The 22,813-nt window shown below is 40.2% G+C and overlaps 1 pseudogene; it reads right to left on the bottom strand.

The window, feature by feature from the left end:
* Positions 1-8,925: 8,925 nt before the first annotated feature.
* LOC101598733 lies at positions 8,926-18,758 on the bottom strand (annotated as a pseudogene).
* Between the last annotated feature and the right edge of the window lie 4,055 nt (positions 18,759-22,813).

Below are 22,813 nucleotides of genomic sequence, written 5' to 3'. Positions count from 1 at the left end.
TCCATACAATGTTTGCCTCACTCCTGGAGAAAGATTTCTGTGGCTCTTATATTCGTTCTGCTTGCTTGTTCTCAAAGCTCCCTGAGCTGTGGAAAGGCAAACTCATTCTTCAAACAAGGCCTTCCCTCAAGAGAAACTACAAAGAAGCCTGTGCTTGGCCTATGTGAGGAAACACAAATACCCAAGTCCAGCCTGTTCTTACCTCCCCTACATGGGAAAATCAACCAAAGATAAAAACCCTATCTGGAGCTCAGAGCATGAGCTCACTAAGAACTATGTGGTTTTTTTCTTCCTCCTTCCCAGGGCTCTTATATCACAGAGTAAAATAATAGAAAGAACTATGTGTCTCAGATCTAATCCAATTTAATTTAATTTAAGTCTCTAGGGAAACCCAAAGATAACAACAAAGAAAAAATTAAGACATCAGGTTAAGTTGTAGCCAGTGATACATACATTACAGGAAATAGTACATGTGTTCTAACTCCTCACAGATGTCGTGTCTATTTTCCATTCCTACATCCAAATACCTGGTCAGAAACTTGACACAGAAAAGGGTTTTTTTTTTGTTGGTGTTGTTATTTATTTGTTTTGGTAGTCTAGACTGTCCAGGAACTCACATTTTAATCCAGGCTGGTCTCAAACTCATGGCAAACCACAAACTTCAGCCTCCTGAGTGCTGGAATTACAGTCATGAACCACCTGACTTATGAAGTTTATTTAGTTCACAGTTTTAGAGGCCTGAACTCCAAAAGCGGGAGTTGTCATCTGTCTAGTCTCTATTGAAAGTGTTCTGTCTGTAGGACAACAGGCTCACTGGCTTCATGACTGTGTGTGGAAGAATCTGATTAGACAAGTTGCGAAAATGCCAAGACAGTGAGGCATTCTTTACAACAAGCCACTCTCAAGAACTAATCCATTCCTATGCTAGTCCTATTCCTTTCCAATAGTCATGTGCCCAAGACATACAGGTTTCCATTAGACCTCTATCTTTCTGTCTTTCTTTTTTTTTTTTTTTTTGGTTTTTTGAGGTAGGGTGTCAGTCTAGCCCAGGCTGACCTGGAATTCACTATGGAGTCTCAGGGTGGCCTTCAACTCACGGCAATCCTCCTACCTCTGCATCACAAGTGCTGGGATTAAAGGTGTGCGCCACCACGCTCAGCTCTGATGCCCATCTCTTAATACTTGATATTGCTATTCTGGAGACAAGACTGCAGCACATGAACCTCTGGAGCATACAAACCATAGCAGCAGGTCAGTGTAAAGCTTTGCACTAAAGACCAAGTTATCTCAATTCCTTTTAACAAGCACATTGTTCTCAGCTTTCAAAAACAAGGTTTGAATAGATAAAACAAAGTAAAACATATTTGAATTAAACTTGGATATGGCAGAGATGTTGGAATTATTAGAACAGGAGTTTAAAATGAGGATAATTATTCTAGTAAGGGTTCTAAATAAAAAACAAGCAGTTAACATGAAAGAACAGATAGTTAATATAAACAGAGAAATAACAACTCAAAGATGGAATCAAAAGGAAATGCTGGGGCTGGAGGGATGGCTTAGCAGTTAAGGAGTTTGCCTGAAAATCCAAAGAACCCAGATTTGATTCCCCAGGACCCACATTAACCAGATGCAGAAGGGAACACAAGTGTCTGGAGTTAGTTTGCACTGGCTGGAGGCCCTGACAGGCCATTTCTCTCTCTCTCTCTCTCTCTCTCTCTCTCTCTCTCTCTGTCATATAAATAAATAAATATTTTTTTTAAGGAAAAGGAAATGCAGAGCACACTATAACACACACAGAATCCTTGATGGGTATGTGATAGACTACACATGGCCCAGAAGAATAGTTTAGTTTACTGTCAACAGAAACCTTCAAACCTAAATGCAAAGCGACAAAGGGATGAGAATCTGAAAGAATATCTACAAACCATGGGACAAATGAAAAGTAAAGCATATCATATTGAAACTGCAAAATGAGAGGCCAGAAGAAAATCTTGAAAGATGTCATAGATAGAAAACCTTACTGGAAAGAAGGAAAAAAAGGTAGGAGTTCTCTTCATAAGCCATAACAGAATGGAACAAAATAACTGAAGAAAAGTATTATCATTCTAGAATTATGTCTCCAGCAAAATTATGTCTTCTTCAAAAGTAAATGAGGCCTTGGGGTGTGTGTGTGCATGTGTATGCACGTGTGCGTGGCCTCTCTGGCAGCTATTTACCATTTTTGAGACAGAGTCTCTCCATTGGCTTGGAACTCAACAAATAGACTAGACTGACTGGCAAGTGAGCCCCAGGGATATGTGTCTCCTCCTTCCCAGCACTGGACTTGCAGGCATATGCCACCACACCCAACATTTTTTTTTAATGTGGGCTGTAAGGATCAAGCCTAGGTCCTCATACCTGCAAGGCAAACACATTTATCCATTGAACTATCTCCCCAAACCTAAGAAGATGGTACCTCATGCTGTTTCCAGAATAGGGAGGGTTCCTCAGCCTTAAGAAGTATCCAGGAGGAAGTCTTAGCTCCTCAAACAATATGCCTACCTGGCCTAGCCACTATCATTTGGAGATCTTTGACCCTGAGATGAGAGGCACAACCTTTCTAAAGTCAAAACTGCATTGTGTTGAGGTATCAACAACTCTTCCTGCAGAGGGTCCATAGTGGTGTGCGGGTGTTCAGCAAGGCTCCTGCCACCAAGGGGGAAACTGGCATTGTGTAGCTGACTCACTAGGACCCTAAGCATAGACAATTTCTAGCTCAACCGAAGTTGAAGAAGAGCAAATGGTCTCAGTGTCCAAGATAAAGAGGAGAGAACTGAGACTGATACTTCTCCTCCATGTCTATCTTGAGACTATGTTCTGAATGTAACATGTCCCCAGAAGCTTGTTTGTGTGACCACTTAGTCCCCAGAAGGTCACTGGGGGCAGGCCTTGAGGTTTTATAGCCACTTCCTACTTATCCCTGCTTCCTGACTGTGGATGCAATGTGACCAGCTGGCCTCTTGCTCCTGCCACCATACCTTTCTGTCATGTTGGAAAGAATTCCCTCAAACTATAAGCCAAAATAACCCCTTTCCTTCCTTTAGCTGCTTCTTGTAGGACATTTGGTCACAGTAATGAATAGCATAACTAATGTCATGGGCAAAATGGAGGTGTTCACATACAAGAGGCTGGAAGAAAACTGACTGGATGAAAGACAATGGCTGCCTGCTACATGGACCCCTTATTTTTTTGGTTTTCTTTAAGAGATTCTCATTCATCTATAAAGAACCTGGCATCATCTGTGATGTTTTGCTGTTTCTGAACGTCTAACCTCTACTCAGATCAAATATATTGTAAAAACTTCATCTTATTGATTCTAACCCCTGAGATAATTAATTTATAAAAGGAAATGATTATTTGTGGTCAAAGATGTGAACAATGATTAATCATTTCAGTCCATGGTCAGTTACTTGCACTGCTCTGAGGCTATAGTGAAGTCTCATATCATGGGAAATGCATGACAAGGTGAAACTGCTCACTTCATGGTCAGAGAGCAGGAAAAAGAGGTAGTGATTGGTCTCACTATTTTCTCTAAAACATTCTTGAAATGAACGAAAGATTGCTAGGCCCCACGGTTTAAAGATTCCACCACCTCCCAATAACACCCTTCTTGGGACCAAGCCTTTATAGCACATGACCTCTGAGGGACAAATCCAAACCATAGCATATGAACTCCATGGTCACTCCACAGGACAGGCTCATTTGAGGATGTTCTTTCTGGGTGCAGTGTTTTGCTCTAGTTTCTTCTAGTTCTTCTATACTATTTATTGTCACCAGAGAAAGCCTTGGACTTATCCCTAACTACACCAGTCAGGGATTGCTCTTCTGTCTCTGAAAAGCTGTGCTGGATTCTATCTCCCCACCTACTGCTCCCCATGGCTGTAGCTTGTTTACCTTATTATGGCCTGTTTCCTGAACATTCCTGCATTTCTGTGGGGTGCAGGCTTGGCCTGCCTAAGCACTAGTAGACAAGAATAGGAGTCCTCTTGAACTCTGCCTGGGTAGTGTGCGTCCACAGTGAATTTGATGTTCACTGAGGTCTTTGTCAAGGTCACCCCAGAGGATCCAGATGGGCGTGTTCTTGCTCTGGCTGTGCTGTACAGCATTGGAGCTGACCTTCATGCTGGTGAAAGTCCTGGGAAAGTTTGCATCTGGACCCAGCCTTACCAGATTGCACATGCTGGGGGAGGGGGGGAACCTCTGTGGTCTTCTAGAAAGCCGCAGTGTTCGACACAGGAGTTCCTGATGACTCCTTTCTTTGAGCCCCACAACTGAGGATCTTCCTAAGTGCTTTTAGAAATAACTCCTTGTGCCCAGCGTGGTGGCACACACCTTAAATCCCAGCTGTCTTTTTTCCAGTATGTACTTTTGGCCCCTTTGTCAAAGATCAGACAGCTATAGTTGCTTGGATTAAGATATGGGTCTTTTATTCTATTTCATTTATCTGTGTGTTTGTTTTTGTGCCAGTACCATGCTATTTTCATTACTATGGATTTTTAGTATATCTTGAAATCAGATATGGTGATACCTTCTGATGTGTTCCTTTTATTGAACATATTTTTAGCTACTCAAGCCGTTTGTTCTTCCATATGAATTTTAAGACTATTTTTTCTATCTCTGTGAAGAACATTGCTGGAATTTTAATTGGAATTGCATTGAATCTGTATAATGCTTTTTGTAGGATGGTCATTTTCACAATAGTAATTCATCCAATCCATCAGCATGGGAGATCTTTCCATGTTCTTATGTCCTCATCAATTTTTTTCCTCAGTGTTTTAATGTTTTCATTCTATAGGACTTTCACTTCCTGGGTTAGTGATATTCCAAGGTATTTAAATATTTTGTGGCTACTGAAAATGGGATACCATTACTTATAACTTTCTCCATAGGTTTATTTTTTGCATATATAGGTTACTGATTTTTGTGTTTTGATTTTGTATCCTGCCACTTTACTGAAAGAATATACCACCTCTAGGAGATTTTTGGTAGAGTCTTTTGGGTCTTATGTATATAAAATCATGTCACCTGCAAATAGTCTTATGTAACATCAACATCATGTTATCTGCAAATATCCTTATCAATTTGTATCCCTTTTATTTGTTTCTCTTGTCTTAATGCTTGAGTTAATTCTTCAGGTAATATGTTGAAAAGCAATGGTGAGAGTGGGCACCCTGTCTTGTTCCAGACCTTAATGGGAATGCTTCAAGTTTTTCCCCACTTCGTGTGATCTGGGCCTTGGGTGCTTTATAAATAGCCTTTATTATGTTTAAGATAAGGTCCTTCCATCCCTAACCTTTCCAGTGTTTTAATCATGAAAGAGTGCTGTATTTTGTCAAAGGTCTTTCCTGAATCCATTGAAATAAGTGTGTGATTCTTGTGTTTGTTTATGTCGTGAATTACATTTACTGATTTCTGTATGCTGAACAATCTGAATGGACATCCATTAGGAGGAACATACTTGGTCTAGTTGGGTGGTGTTTCTGATGTGTTCTTGAATTTTGTTTTCAAGCACTTTATGGAGAATTTTTACATGTAAGTTCATTAGGGATATTGGTCTATAATTATCTATTTTTGTTGTGTCTCTTTGTATTATGCTGGTTTCATAGAAGACATTTGGAAGCTTTCTATCTTTATTAATTGTGTAAAATAACTTGAGAAGTGGTTTGAGTTCTTAACTAAAGGTTTTGTATAACTCAGCAGTGAATCCATATGGGCCAGAACTCTTTTTTCACTGAGAGATTTTTAATTATTTTTTTCAATTTTGTTAGAAGTAGTTGGTTTGTTTAGGAAGTCTGTTCTGGATTTGGTTTTGGAAGGCAATATGAGCCAAAGAATTTATCCATTTCTTCCACGTTTTCCAACTTTGTGAAATATAGGTTTTTGAAATATGCCCCAATGATTCTTCCAATTTCATTGGTGTCAGGTATGACGTCTCCATTTTCATTTCTAATCTCATTGATTTGAGTCTTCTCTTTTTTCTGCTGATCAGTTTACCAAGTGGTTTATCAATCTTGCTTACTTTTTTGAAGAACCAGCTCTTCATTTCATCAATTTTTTAAATTGTTTTCTTTATTTTCCATTCATTGATTTCTCCTTTGATCATGATAATTTCTTTCCATCTGAGTTTGGACTGTATTTATCTTTTCAACACCTCCAGATGAATATTTAAGTTATTTGAGATCTCTCTGTTTTTGTAATTCAGGTATATAGTGCTATAAACTTCCCTCTTATAACTGCCTTCATTGTGTCCCATATGTTTTGGTATGTTGTGTTTTCATTGTCTTGAAGTTCAATAAATTTATTGATTTCCTTTCTGATTTCTTCAACAATCCATTTATTAGTTAACAGTGAGTTGTTCCGTCTCTAAGAGTTGGTGTGTTTTCTGTTATTACTGTTGTTGCTGATTTCTAGTTTTAATACATTGTGATCAGCTATAGTGCAGGGAATTACTGCAATTTCTCTGAATTTGTAGAAATGTGCTTTATGCCCTAATATATGGTCTATTTTGGAGAAGGTTCTGTAAGCTGCTGAGCAGCATGTGTATTTGGGTGGAATGTTCTGTAGATGTCTGTTAAATCCATCTGATCTAAGGCATTGTTTAGCTCCATTGTTTCTCAATTTATTTATTTATTTTGTTTAGATGATTTGTCTATTGATGATAGTGGAGTGTTAAAGACTCCTACTATTATTGTATTGGGATTTATATATAGTTTATTTTCTAGTAAATTTCACTTTATAAAATTAGGTGCCCCTGTGTTTGGTGCATATAAGTTTATGATGGTAATATCTTCTTGTTAAATTGTTCCTCTACTGAGTATGAAGTAGCCTTCTTTATCTTTTTTGATTACTTTTGGCTTAAAGTCAGTTTTGGCAGAATCAGTACAACTACTCCTGCTTGTTTCATGTTTGCATTTACTTGGAAAATCTTTTTCTATCCTTTCACCCTAAGGTGTTGTTTATCTTTAATTGTAAGGTGTGATTCTTGTAGACAGCAAATGGATGGATCCAGCTTTCTGATCTAGCCTGTTAACCTGTGTCTTTTGATTGGAGAGTTGAGTTCATTAATGTTCACAGTTATAATTGTGAGGTGTGAGTTAATCCCTGTCATGTTGAAGGTTTTGTGGAGTTTGGTGTTTTCTTGATCTTTTTATGCTTTAGTTCACTCTTTTTTGTTTGTTTTGTTTTTCCAGGTAGGGTCTCACTCTAGCTCAGGCTGACCTGGATTTCACTATATAGTCTCAAGGTGGCCTCAAACTCATGGCGATCCTCCCACTTCTGCTTCATGGGGTTAAAGGCAAGTGCCACCATGCTCAGCTTCATTCTATTTTTGATTGTTTCTTTTTCTCCCCTCTTGTGCATGTTGTTTCATCTCCTGAGTGTGAACTATTCCATGCAGTATTCTCTGTAGGACTGGCTTTGTGCTCATATCATAAAGCTGGTTTATATCATGTAAAGTTTTTCTTTTACCTTTTATTATGAAGGATGATAATGTTCCTGGCTATAGTACTTTGGGTTGGCAGCCATGGTATTTTAGCTTTTGAAATACTCTGTCTCAAACACTTCTTATTTTATGAGTTTTCATTGAATTGTCAGATGTGATTCTGATGGGCTTACCTCTGTATGGAATGAGCTGTTTTCTCTTATAGTTTTTAGTATTCTCTGTTTTCTGTGTTTAGTGTTTTGACTATTACATGGCATGGGGTGTCTATTCTCTGGTCCTGTCTATTTGGTGTTCTGTGTACCTACTGTACCTGGATCAGTCTCTCTTTTGTAAGGTTGGGAAAATTTTCTTCAATAATGTTGTTGAAGATATTCTCTATGCCCTTAGCCTTTATTTCTTCCCCTTCCTATATGCCTCTGATCCAAATATTTTGTCTTTTTAAATTTTTAAAAATTATTTTAGAGAGAACAAGAGAGAGAGAGAGAATTGGCATGTCAGAGCCTCAGCCACTGAAATCAAACTCCAGATGCTTCCACCACCTAGTGGGCATGTGCAACCTTGTGCTTGCAGTCACTTGTGCATCTGGTTTACCTAGGCTTCACAGGCAAGCACCTTAACCTCTAAGCCATCTCTCCAGCCCTATTTTGTCTTTTTAAGGTGTCCCAAGATGCCCTCATGTTCTGTTCACACGTTTTTGAACTTGACAGTGTTTTTGGAGTTCCAATCTAATTCTTGTGTCTTGTCCTTGTGTTCCAAAATTCTGACCTCCATTTGGTCTATTCTGTTGGTGAGGCTTTCATGGGAGCCTTTTAAGAGGGTTGCTTCATTTCTGCTTTCTGTTATGTTTTCCTTCAACATTTCTATCTCTTGCTTAAATTTCATTTTCATTTCTTGATCTGACCTTTTTAATCCATAAGTACACTGGGCATTTTTGTATTTTGGCCACTGGAAAACATAAGTCATAGCATCAGAAAAGGTCTGAGATGTCTTTGTAGATACCACTTAGTATATTTAAAGTTAACAAAAAGTTGACATCAGAAGTTTTAAAAATAGGCAAAATTCACATTTGAAAATTTTAAAAAAAACCCTGTTTCTATTTAGAGTAACAGTAGGAATATGATTACAGAAGTTAAAACTGACTTCACAACTATGACTTCAGCTTAGCAAACAGCTTTGGTTCCAAGGCTGGTTTGTCACAAAAGGTCGTGTCTGTGATGTAGACGTGTAATTTAAAGGAATCAGACAATCTCTGAAGCAGCCTTAGTGTTTCAATTACCGGTCTGGAAAGGACCATCGCATTAGCTCCGCAGAAAGGATTAGCCAGCATCTTGGTGCAAGGCTGACACGGTGATCACGGGTCTAAGGCTAGAAAGGTGCCACGTGACATAAAGCAGAAAGGAGGGGTGAGGGCTTCTCTGCAGCTGTAGCTACTGCTCAGAGGATTCTTAGAAAATGACACAATGGCAGCCTTTCTTGTTTTTCTTTTTCTGAGTTGGTTCTGGTGAAGGAGGATATTCTTGCTCTTGAAATCTCTTTATAACCCGGACAAATTCATGGAAAGCTTGAACTACATGCATCCTGATCTTTGCTGACGCCTGTGTATATATTGCTGTCCTTCTTCCTGTGTGACTTGTCTTTGATGATCCAGGTCTGCTTTATTGGCAATTAAAATCACTGGACACTCGTCACGATCCTTTACTCTGAAATCTGTCTTTGAAACTTAGAGATTTCTTCAAAAGTGCCTCTGTCCGTGACCGAGGACCAGCAGGAAGCCCTCGCCGGTCCGCATGGCTCCAAAGTCTTCGTGTCCAGCTGTGTCCACAGTGTCCAGCTGGGCTGCTCGCTGTCTATCACACGCTGCTTTGCGCAGGACTCTTCAATGGTCGGATCTTAATCCCGCACAAGATAGGACTGGATGAACGGGATGTGAGCGCAGACTTGCCCACCTCGCCGACCACCACCAGCCCATACTTCTGGCTGAGCCTCCCCGCGGCGGGCTGCCGGCGACGCGCGGAGCCGAGCGGAGGGCGGGGAGCGCGGCGCGCAGGCGGCTCCGGCTCCCAGCCCGCCCCCCAGCGCGCCGGAGCACAGCAGCTGGCGGCCAGCAGCGCACCGCTACGATTTGACCTTTCTATTGACTATTGGAGTTTATGTCCTCGTTGAGCTTGTTCCGTTGGCCTGTGAGCTCATTTATTTTTTGATTTTCCTCAAATCCCTTTATCCTTCTGTTGATCTCTTTTTGATTGACTTCGATTTCATTAAGCCATCTACGGTTGGTTTCCTTCCGCCATCAATTGAGTTGTTCTTGTTGATTATTTTATGTTTTCTTCAGCCATTCTTTAAAAAAAGGTTTTTTTTTGTTGGTTTTTATTTTATTTTATTTTATTTTATTTTATTTTATTTTATTTTATTTTATTTATTTATTTATTTTTAATCTTGGGCTGGAGGAATGGTTTAGCGGTTAAGGTATTTGCCTGCAAAGTCAAAGGACCCAGGGTCAATTCCCCAGGACCCACTTTAGCCAGATGCACAAGGGGGCACACGCGTCTGGAGTTCGTTTGCAATGGCTGGAGGTCCTGGAGTGCCCATTCTCTCTCTCTCTCTCCCTCGTTCTCTGTCAAATAAATAAAAATTAAAATAAAAAAATAAAGACTTTGCCTTTATTTATTCATTTAGTTGGGAGAGAGAAACAGAAAGAGAGAGAGAGGGAGAATGGGTGCACCAGGGCCACCAGCAGCTACAAATGAACTCCAGATGCATGCATTACCTTGTGCATCTGGCTTAAGTGGTTACTGGGGAATGGAACCTGTGTCCTTTTGGCTTTGCAGGCAAGCACCTTAACAGCTAAGCCTTCTCTCCAGCCCTGCTTGATTACTTTTTGTCCAGTTTTTTTCCCCCAAACAGCCCCGTTTGTTCATGGTTTCATTAAGTTTTTTTAAAGTATTTGTCGAGATTTCTCTGGCTTCCTCTAAGCGTTCATTGGAGGCTTCCATTGTGGGACTAGTTAGTCTTGGTTGGGATCCCTTCGCTTGGCGCTGTGTGTTCTTTGCTTTGCACTGGGGTCTCCCCCTCTCCAGATCAGTTGTCTCACTTAGGGCACGGCGGTACCAGCGCTTGTATAGTCTATGAGGGGTGGCCTGGTCTAAACTGATCACAGTGGCTGCGGTATTGGAGACACCGGATTGCGGTGGTTGTGTTTGGGCGTGAAGAGGGTCTGCTTTGTGTGTGCCACTTCCGGGAAAACCTGGTAGGGCTTTAGGAGGCCTGCCTGGCCTGTCCACCAGCCTGGGCAATGATCTTCCAGATCTATTCCCTGTCTAGCTTTTTGGAGAGACACCAGCTCCAAGCTCCTACTGGACTGGAACTGTTACACAGTTGCCTGGGCTTCAGCCCTTCTTCAGAAGAAAAAAATATTTTTGGAGGTGGGGGCGGGTCTTGAAAGGTCACTGTGAGAAGTAGAATTCAAGTTGGTGGGCTGTTTGCTCCTGGCTTTCCGCTGTTTTGTTATATCCCAGGCAGGCCCTCTGGAATGAAATCTAGTCCATCTCCCAACTGACGCAGGCCTGCTCCCCTCTACCTTTTACTGTTTTGCTCCCTCCCAGGCAGCCCCCCTGGGATGGCCACTCATTACTTTTGTATGTTAATTAAAAAAAAATTAGAAAGGCAAAAAATCTTTTAAAATATTTAAGGTGTTATCACTGCTAGTTATCTTAACACAAAGATTGATGACAGTAAAAGAAAGGACGGTACTGGACAAAAATTGACAAACTGCGGTAGTAGTGCTACTTTTCAAGAATGTTAAGGGCTGGAGAGCTGGCTCAGCAGTTAGGGCACTTTCTGGCAAAGCCTAAGGCCCCACCTTCGATTCCCCAGTACCCACATAAAGCCAGATGTACAAGGTGTCTCATGTGACTGGAGTTCATTTGCAGTGGCTAGAGGCCCTGGCAGGCCACATTCTCTCTCTCTCTTTCCCTCTCTTCCCCCCCCCCTTCTCTCTCTGCTTGCAAATAAAATATTTTTAAAAGAATGTTAAAATTCTTTGCAAAGATAAAATATTATATAGGTCTGTCATGTGAAACTTTTTCCCTGAGGAGACGTGAACACATCTATTCACCCCAGGTAGGGCTCAGCTGATAGAACAAAGCATGATTGCATCCAAACAAGTTTGGTGAAACGGCGAGTTTATTGGGGTTACTTACACAGCAGAGTGAGGCGTGGCTGACAGGAGCAGGAGCGACTCAAGGACGGCTGCATCACCAACAGCCGCCAGCACGGGCGATGGCTCACAGAAGCCGCGTCTGTGGAGCACCCTGCAGGACTTGCAGGCAGCTCGGGTGGCTGAGGTCTCTCCCAAGTGGTTGTTTGTCCTTTCTGTAATGTTGGGGAGGGGTCCTGGAAAAGTTTAAGTTTGGAACATTTCTACACAACACTAGTTAAGAGTCTTGTCTCTTTACTGCTGCTCCTGTAATACTAGCGAGTGTGTGTATGACCTTGCAAGTTTCAGTTCTTCCAGACTTGTTGACCTCCTGACTGCCTTCCTCCCCCAGCCCCAGGAGGGAATATTTTAATTGTGAGGAATTTGCTGTGCAACAAGGTCAGAAAAAAAAGGAAGATTATTACAGAAGGAATAAGTGAAGTACAATAAAATCTCATGTTTTTCTTATTCCTTTAACAATGTTTGCTTATTTGAGGGAGAAAAGGATAAAGAAAGGAGAAAATAGGCATGCTAGGGCCTCCTACCACTAAAACAAACTTCAGATGCATGTGCCACTTTGTGCATCTCGCTTTATATAGGTACTGGGGAATAGAATCTTGGCAATAAAGCTTGTCAAGCCAGCATCTTTAACTACTGAGCCATCTCTCCATTCCTGTTTGTCTTATTCTTGCCTAATGTAACAGAAACTACTCTGTTCAAAGTAAAAACAACTTACTTCATGGTCACAGTTTACAGATAAATGAAGTAAATGACTACAATGTTATAAAAGATGGGAAGGAAGAGTTGAGAATACTGTAAAGGTTTTTGCATAACTCACGAAGTGGTACTGTATTAACTGAATAAGGAATTGTTTGTACATGCCTATTGTAATAAATCCTTTTTTAGTTTTTTACTAAGAAAAAGTAAAAAAATGCTATTGATAAAGCGATAAGAAAAAGATGTGATCATATAAAATGCGTAATTAGAACCAGAGAAGGTAGAGAAAGAATGGAAGTCAAGAAGAAAAGAGAGAAGGGGACAATGGATAGAAAAAAGTACACATACTTCACACACATACACCCATCATACAGTATACTCAAACACATTCACACACATAAACACATGTGCACATCACACACCTACACTCATACACATACATCATACAAATGCACACATCATACACATGTCATATACATAAACACATCACACACCATACACACTCATCATGCACATAAATACATCATACCCATACACTTGTCATGTACATGCACATATCATACACATACACATATCATACCACACATCATATAGACACATACATACACTATACATGCACGAAACCATAAACTATGCATTTGTATGCTTTCTTCAAGAGAACATCAGGCTGTATACCAGTCACCACCAGTCTGATGAGGCAAGTTCAATTCCCAGGACCCACATAAAGCCAGATGCACAAAATAGCACTACCATTTGGAGTTCATTTACAGTGTCAGGAGGCCCTGATGTGACTATTCTCTTTCTCTCCATCTCTCCCTCAAATAAATACATAAATAAATAACTAATATTTTAAGTCCTTGCAAAATTATTACAACTTTTTAAACTTTGCTGTTAAGAAAGTGACATCTAGAAATAATTTAAAAACAATTATCTTAAAACTGCAACAAATGTACACAGTGCTGCCCTTAATTTACTGTCTTTTTCATCAGGTAGTTTGAAATGTACTTTATTGAAAAATCCTAGAAAACACATACTGCATTAACATGCAGTTAGCATAACTATTCAGAAAATAATAGAAACACTGCTTAAAGGATTTTCTTATGAAAAAGCAAATTATTAAAAAAGTAGTGATTTTACTGAAACATGCAAAAACTGTAATAATAAAACAGTCTGATCTAGGTCATCCAACTTATAATTCAAAACAGAATGAAGGGCAAGAAGAGTTTGGATAAAATTTAAAAGTAACCATTTCAGAGAAGGAAAATGCATAGGAAAACTAAATAAGGGCTGGCAAGATGGCTCAGCAGTTAAAGGCACTTACTTAAAAAGCCTGGCTACTTGTGTTCAATTCTTAAGCCACCTCAATAAACCAGATTGAAAAAAAGAAATGGCTCAAGCATCTGGCATTTATTTGCACTGGCAAGAGACCACACACACACACACACACACTCTCTCTCTCTCTCTCAAATTAAAAAAAAAAAAATACATATGGTATGAGAATTGCCTCTCATGTCTCCCAGCATGAGAAAATTTTTATTTCAGTAGATGCAATATGTTATTTGAAGAGCAAAGTGATAGATAATAAATGTTACCAAATTCCTGTTCATCAGATGATATGAACAAGACAATCTCCTTTTTCATTGAGCTTTTATTTTGCTGAGAGGGTAGTATAAACAAGTAAAGAATCATTAGGTCCTAATTTCAGATTGTAATCAATGCTAGGAAAACAACAAACCAGAAAATAAGATCTCCATCTCTTTAACGAGGGGATGTTGTAACATAGGGTGCAATTTTTGACCCTGTGATCATAAGCAATTCCCCTGAGATTATATTTGAATAAAGACCTGAGTGATAAAGAGAAAATAGCCCTTTAGGAGTGTGATTTTTCCAGGCTCATGTATAACACATATAAAGGCTTCTCTGTAAGATAGATAGGAGGGTAGGTAGCTGCTAGGTAATAGACATTGAGAACGCTCCAATGACACATGTACATTTTCCTCCTGTGTATACACAATGTTCTCCAGGAAAGATCATATGTTAGGCTACAAATCAAGCCTTCATGAATTTTAAAATATTTTCTCATAATGGAATGTATAGAACTAAACAAAATGTTTGCATTTTCAAATATTGTTTTACTAGAAAGGATTCCCCTAGATTTTAGTTTTGGTTTTTTGAGGTAGGGTTTCACTCTAGCACAGGCTGAACTAAACTCACTATGTAGTCTCAGGGTGGCCTTGAGCTTACAGTGATCCTCTTACCTCTGCCTCCTGAGTGCTGGGATTAAAGGAATGGGCCACCACGCCTGGCTAGAGTTTTACAATTATTTTTCTGAATAAAGTCTGGAATTGAACTAAAAAAATCACCTGGGGCATTATTGAAGAACACTTTTGGGTGTTTCTGTGAGGATTTTTCTAAAGATTAACTGAAGCAGGGTGGGGGGAGACTCGCCCTGAATGTGGGCAGTCCTACCTTGTGGGTTAAATTCTGGGATGAAAAGGATAAGGGGAGAAAGCCACCAGCAGTACCCTTTCTCTGCTTCCTGACCTACCTGAATGTGAACAAGTTATCTCAGCCCACACCACCATGGAGCTGCCTGCTGGCATGCCATGGTGGAATGTATCCCCTCAAGCCATAAGCCAAAATAAACCCTTCCTTCTTTAAGTTGCCTTTATCATGTGTCTGGTCCCAGCAGGAAGAAAGCTAATACAGACAATAGATTGCATGTGCTTTGGCAAATAATCCCCCACCCATGCTCATGCAGGCAACCCTAATTAAACCCCACTGAGTTTATACATGTACATAAGAAAAATAAAACATCAAAGTAGGAGAGAAACTAATTGGTTAGAAGAAGTGAAAACTAGTGGAAGGTGGTTGGGAAAGTGGGCACAAGAGAAAGTAATAGAAGTGAAGTATGTTTAAAATACATTATATACATGTATAAAATTGTCAATAAAATAAAATTTTAAAAAGAACAATTCTGGTGTTATCACCATACCTGATCTTAAGTTATACTATTGAGTCAAAGTATTAAAAATAGCATGGAGGTAAATGGAATAAAATTAAAGGCCCAGATTTAAGACCATACAAATTATAGCTGCTTGATTTTTTGATAAAGATGTCAAAAATAGACATTGGAGAAACTACAGCCTCCTTAATAAATTATACTGAGAAAGCTGGATATCCATATGCAGAAGAATGAACCTAGATTCCTATCTCTCACCATGTACAAAAATCAACTCCAAATTAATCAAAATAACTACTGTTAAAAAAAAAATATCCTACTGAGCTGGTTATGGTGGCACATGCCTTTATCCCAACACTCAAGAGGCCAAGGTAGGAGGATTGCTATTAGTTCAATGCCAGCCTGAGACTAAATAGTAAATTCCAGGTCAGGTTGATCTTAAGTGAAGCCCTACCTATATATACACACATACATATATATTTAAAAAAAATTTTGTGTGTGTTTATTTTTATTTATTTATTTGAGAGCAACAGATAGAGAGAAAGAGAGAAAGAGAGAGAGAGAGAATGGGCATATCAGGGCCTCCAGCCACTGTGAAGGAACTCCAGATACATGTGCCACCTTGTGCATCTGGCTTCCGTGGGTCTGGGGAATCGAGCCTTGAGCCGGGGTCCTTAGGCTTCACAGGCAAGCAACTTAACTGCTAAGCCATCTCTCCAGTCTATCTATCTATCAGTCTATCTATCTATCTATCTATCTATCTATCTATCTATCTATCTATCTATCTATCTATCTGGTCTTACTGTAAGACCTTATATGAAACAGCTAGAAGATAAAGTAGGGAAATCACTTCAAAATATATCCACAAACCATTTTTTTGGGGGGGGATAATTACTCTAGCTGTTCAGGAAATAAGGTCAACATTTGACATATGGAACTTCATGAAATTAATAAGCTATATAGCAAAGGCAGCAGGTTGAGTAAAGAGACAGCCTATAGAATGGAGAAGATCTTTTGTAGCTATACATCTAATGGAGGATTGATAATATACAAATAACTTAAAAATCAATAAGACATCAAACAACTCAATGAATAAACAGACCAATGAATCAACACTTCCCAAAAAAATGAAATAAAAATGATTGAAAACACAAGAAAAATGTTCATTCTCCCTAGCCATTAGAGAAGTACAAATTAAAATGCATTGAGTTTTCATCTTAGCCATTCAGAATGGCAGTCATTAAGAAAATAAGGAACAACAAAGCCTGGAGAGGATGTGTATAAAACCAAACTTTTATATGCTACTAGTAGAAATGTAAATTAGTCAGTAAAAAGATCCTAAAAACAACTAAAAATAGATCTACTATATGAGCCAGCTATACCAAATTAACATAGCACAGACATACTTACACATCAATGTTTATTGCAGCACTATTCACAATAGCTAAATTATAAAACCAACATAGGTGTAAAACTACAAAGGAATGCATAAAGAAAATGTCACATATATTCACAAGGGGATTTATTTGCCCGAAGAAACAAAGTTAAACGATTTGCAGGAAAATGGATGAAACTGGAGATAATCATGCTAAGTGAATTACATCGTAAAAAGACAGATAATTGTATGTTTTCTCTCATTTGTGATTATTGTATTATTAGTGAGGGTTCTCTAGAGGAACAGAACCAACAGAATGAATTGTATTAAATGGGAATTTGTTGGATTAGCTTGCAGCAATTTGCAGGCCCCAGAGTTAAGGACTCCAGTAGCTCCTCAGTCCATGAGGCTGGATGTCTCAGCAGTCCCAATGCAGCCCTGAAGGCCTTGGAGGCTTCCTGGAGAGCCGCTGGTCGTCAGTGCGCTGGAAGGCAGCAAGTGGCACCAGCAGCCAGGTGGGAGGAAGGAATTATTTTCCCCTAGACCCTCATCAGATAAAGCCCTCTGGGAGGAGCCACCCACGCTGAGGGAAGGACCAATCTGGGGGAAGGACTTCCTCCTTCAGTTAATCCTTCCTGGAAGCAACCTCAGAGACCCACTCAAGAGGAATGTCTGTGGATTCCAAAACAGATTAAGTTGACAAAAAACCTTAATCGTCACAAGTCTACCACTTGTCACACCTAGTTACCTAATAGAGAAATAGAGGAAGAACAAAAGCAACTTAAGGGCTGGAGAGAAGGCTCAGAGGTTAAGACATTTGCCGGTGAAGCCTAAGGACCCATGTTCGGCTTTCCAGGTCCCACATAAGCCAGACACATGGGATGACACAAGCGCACAAGGTGGTGCACATCTGGAGTTAGATTGCCAGTTCTCTCTCTTTCATAAAAAATTGCAAAGAGGCATCTTAATATTGGTATACATATGTACAAAGTCTTTTAAAAGAACTTTTTAAATTTTTGTTTATTATTATTATTGTTATGCCAAGTTCTTGGCACCCCCAGTGACCACCAAGGAGAACCAAACACATATGGAAGGGCAAAGAGCTTTATTTTGGGCTTAAGCTCAGTCTCTTGACTTCACCAACGCAGTGGATCCAGAGTCCCGAGTAGTGGGAGGGCAGGGTTTATATAGGGATTTGAACATAGAAGAAGGGGATGGGCACATGATTGGTTGATTTATACAGTAACTGCACTTGTACTCTTCTGACTGGCTTAGGATTTTGGCAGGCAAAGTTGGTGGGCTAAAAGTTGGAGGTCTGGGGCTAGAGGAATTGAACTTATCTATAGCTACAGGAATGTATGGAGTAGTAAGTTTCCAGTAACTGTTAAACCACCCTTACCAGAAAATAAAAACTTAGACCTTGCCAGGAAACAGAAACTTAGGCCTATTGAGGACTCTGAAGCCTCTCATGGCATCCATCTGGTTCCTGAGTCCTTCAATTATTATTATTATTATTATTATTATTATTATTATTATTATTATTATTAATCTTATTTTTATGTATGTGTGTGTGAGAGGGAAAGAGGCAGAGAATCAGTGTATTACCTCCCATCTGGACATTTTTCCTTCCAAGCAAAATGCACAACCATGTGCACTGCCCATTGTAAAGACTTCCCTTTACCACAGTTTTTAGAGTTGCAGCTGTCCACTTCAGGGAGGTGCCTGCATAATACACTGAACTATCTGTAAACCATGCCTTAGTCCTCTCCTCCTCAGTCAGTTGATCATTCATGATGCCATACTTGGGGGCAGAAGGCATTGTAACAGAAGTAGCAGCCATAGGCATTTGGGCAACATTCTCATGTAACTTACTTATGCCTTCAAGGCCTGCTAGAGTCCAATCACGTATATACCACTTCCACTTGATGATGGACCACTGCTGTGCACATACAACTTTATGGCTTGGTGGGCCAGATAAGACCCAGTTCATAATGAGTAGCTTAGGTTGCAGAGCAACTTGATGGCCCATTGTCAAGTGTTCAGTTTCCACTTAGGCCCAATATTAGGCCAAAAGCTTTCTCTCAAAGGGAGAATAATTGTCTGCAGATGATGGCAGGGCCTTTGCTCCAGAATCCCAAGGGTCTCCACTGTGATTCACCTAGGGGGCCTACCAAAAGCTCCAAATGGCATCCCTATCTGCCACCAACACCTCAAGTACCATCAATCTGCTAGATCATATGGCCCACATGGCAGAGCAGCCTGCACAGCAGCCTGGAGCTATTGAAGAGCCTTCTCTTGTTCTGAGCCACACTGAAAACTAGCAGTTTGCCAAGTCACTTGGTATACGAAATGGAGTAACATATCCAAGTGAGGAATGTGTGCCTCCAAAATCCAGACAGGCCCACTAGACGTTGTGCTTCCTTCTTAGTGGTAGGAGGGGCCAAGTGCAACCACTTACCTGTCACCTTAGAAGGAATATCCCCACCTGCCCCACACCACTGAACTCCTAGAAGTTTCACTGAGGCAGAAGGTCCTTGAATTTTGGATGGATTTATTTCACATTTCCTGATGTGCTTATGCTAAACCAGAAACTCCAGAGTGGTTGCCACCTACTGCTCATTCCATCCAATCAGCATAATGTCATTGATATAGTGGAGCAATGTAACACCTTGTTGAAGGGACAGGCGATCAAGGTCCTTGTGAACTAAGCTATGACATGGGGCTGATCAATAGCTGCATACCAGGTACAAGGAGATGTGGCAATCTGTGCAAGTAAAGAAACCACATCTGGTACAGCAGCTGAAATTGGCATCACCACTTGATTAGGTTTCTAATAATCCACTGTCATTCTCTAGAACCCATCTCTCTTCTGAACAGGCCAAATAGGAGAGTTAAAGGGAGATGGTGGGAACCATCACCCTTGCATCCTTCAAGTCCTTTATAGTAGCATTAATTGCTGAAATCCTTCCAGGGATGCGATACTGTTTTTCTGTTGTTGTTGTTGTTTGTTTTTATTTATTTATTTGAAAGTGCCAGACAGAGAGAAAGAGGCAGATAGAGAGAGAGAGACAATAGGTGCATCAGGGCCCCCAGCCATTGCAAACAAACTCCAGATGTGTGCGCCCCCTTGTGCTAACGTGGGTCCTGGGGAATCAAGGCTCAAGCCAGAGTCTTTAGGTTTCACAGGCAAGTGTTTAATCACTAAGCCATCTTTCCAGACCATCATGAAGCCTCCCCTCAACTCTGTAAGCCAAATTAAACCTCTTTCCCCGCCCCCCACAAGCCTCTTTTAGTTGGGTGATTTCTTCCAGCAATGCAAACCTAATTGCAACATATTCCCTACTCTATGTAACCTTCTACACATCATCAGAATAAACGTTTTTGATGTTGTTAGAATGATATGGAAGTCATTCTGAAGTTCCAGGCTGGCTACAAACTCATAGCAATCCTCCTCATCTGCCTCCTGAGTGCTGGGATGAAAAGTGTGCACCACTGTACCTGGCCACAATAACCTATTGATCACAAAATTTGAGTTATGTCGTTGCCCAGGACTGAACCCCTTCCTGGAAGATAATTTAATATGTCCTACCCATTTAAGCCTTCAATCCATTTTTCTTATCCTGCCTTTTTTTTTTCCTGAAGATGACAAGACTTTCCTGCCTCAAGCCCTTCTCAATGGATGTTCATTCTGCCTGGAATGCTCTTTGACTTGGCAAACTATTACTCAGAAAACTCCTAATCTTTCAGTTCTCAGACTTCTCCCAGAGAATTCAGAAATTCAGTCAGTTCTATCTCTAATATTTAATTTAACTCATATAATTTTTCTTTCTAAGTACTTACTACCTTTTGTAATTATACATATTTATTTCTGTCACCACTTAGTAAATAGCTCTCCTATTATACTGAAAGCTATGTGTTTAGTACATCATTGCTAGACTATGGCATTTTGCCCAGAAAACAGTGTGCTTTTAAAAAATATTTATTGAGTGAATAAACAGATGAATGAGAATCTAGAGATGAATAAGTACAATCTTGGCTCAGAAAGTATACTCAAACATCTTTACTTCCAGGCTCAATGACTTGTTATTCTGAATAGGATTAAAAATGACAATCAGGGCTGGAGAGATGGCTTAGCGGTTAAGCGCTTGCCTGTGAAGCCTAAGAACCCCAGTTCGAGGCTCGGTTCCCCAGGTCCCACGTTAGCCATATGCACAAGGGGGCGCACGCGTCTGGAGTTCGTTTGCAGAGGCTGGAAGCCCTGGCACGCCCATTCTCTCTCTCTCCCTCTATCTGTCTTTCTCTCTGTGTCTGTTGCTCTCAAATAAATAAATAAATAAATTAAAAAAAAAAGAGAATCAATGGGCTGGAGAGATAGCTTAGTGGTTAAGTGCTTGCCTGTGAAGCCTAAGGACTCTGGTTCGAGGCTCAATTCCCCAGGACCCACGTTAGCCAGATGCACAAGGGGGCGAATGCATCTGGACTTCATTTGCAGTGGCTGGAGGCCCTGGCACGCCCATCCTCTGTCTCTATCTTCCTCTTTCTCTCCCTGTCGCTCTCAAATAAATAAGTAAAAATAAACAAAAAATAAACAACAAAAAAGTTTGCAAACTTATGCATACTTGTTTCAAGATTATAAAAAAAAATGACAATCAAGTTCAAGATGGCATCCATGACTGTGACCCAAAAGTACTTGGTGAGAAGACCTAGTCTAGTCAGAAATGGACTAGAATAAGCCAACCTAAGTCTGCATTGGTGCAAATGGTAGAAGCAACAGGAAGAATTGGAGCAAGAAATTCAATCCAGGATGGATTTATTTCCCAAGCAAACACAGTACCTAAAAAGAGTCAAGACATCCACTCAAACAAGTCTACATTTTCTTTTTCACACACTTGTTAATCTCTTCATTGCTTAGTAAAGTAATTTCAACTTGGTTTGCATGTAAATAAGACAAAGATTTATGCTGCTACCAAAAGGAAAAAATGAGTGACAGCAACTGTTAGCTTCCAAAATCAGCAATCAAGGTTACTGGAAGAAAAGTGTGGGGTCTCACAAGTTCAAACACAGGGGGAATGATAACTATTATTCCCCCTTAGAGATCCTATCTTTCTTCCAATTTTGGTTTGTAAGCTATATTCCTCCTTATATTCAAGGGCCAGACCCCTATAGCCATGCCCTTACTCCCTCCCCTAAAGGCTCCAGCTTATGCCACCTGTACTTACAGCCTGGCTTCCTCTCTCAGTTGAAAACACTCCCAGAAGCTATTAATGCATTTGCTCCTCCTTTCTTGTGACTTTATAATACACCAAGGTCATTAATTCATTTTTTTAAATAAGCCATGCTTGGTGGCACATGCCATTAAATGTTTGTTTATTTATTTATTTGAGAGAGAGAGAGAGAGAGAGGTAGATAGAGAGAATAGGCACGCCAGAGCCCCTAGCCACTGAAAATGAACTCAAGACGCATGCGCCCCCTTGTACATCTGGCTTACGTGGATCCTGGGGAATCAAACCTTGGTCCTTAGGCTTCACAGACAAACACCTTAACCACTATGCCATTTCCCTAGCCCTAATTCATCTTTTCCTTTGCCATTAAGCCTTTACATTTCCTTACCTCTCATTCATTTCTTAGCCCACAAGAAATGTGTTGATTAGAAAAAAAATCCTAGAACCCTCACTAGAATGACTTTCTGCTGACATACCCAAAGAGAATTTTCTAGTGTTTACTCAGTAGTGTGCCCATGAAGTGTTGAAAAATTAGCTTCTCAAGGGAGGATTGCCAAGCCCGGTTGTGCCCATTATTCAAATGCCTTCACCATGGAATAACTAATGTTATTTTGGATTTTTGAGAGGTGTTAATTAAAACACAAATATCTAGGGATTGATATTTGTGTTCTTCTTACACTAGTGTTGTCTTGAATAAAATTTTCCTGTAACATACAGACACACACACACACACACACACGTGTGCGTGTGCACTCCACCTCATAGCACATAAATAGACCCCAGAATACAAACACAGTTCAATGTAACTCTGCTTTGCAGAATGAGTCATAAAGTTCAGGAAGTACAAGCATTCTCTGCTTTG

This window comes from Jaculus jaculus, chromosome 15, assembly GCF_020740685.1.
Source record: "Jaculus jaculus isolate mJacJac1 chromosome 15, mJacJac1.mat.Y.cur, whole genome shotgun sequence".
Classification (NCBI taxonomy): domain Eukaryota; kingdom Metazoa; phylum Chordata; class Mammalia; order Rodentia; family Dipodidae; genus Jaculus; species Jaculus jaculus.
Note: the sequence above shows the minus strand (reverse complement) of the source record. Positions and strands in the feature narration are given on the sequence as shown.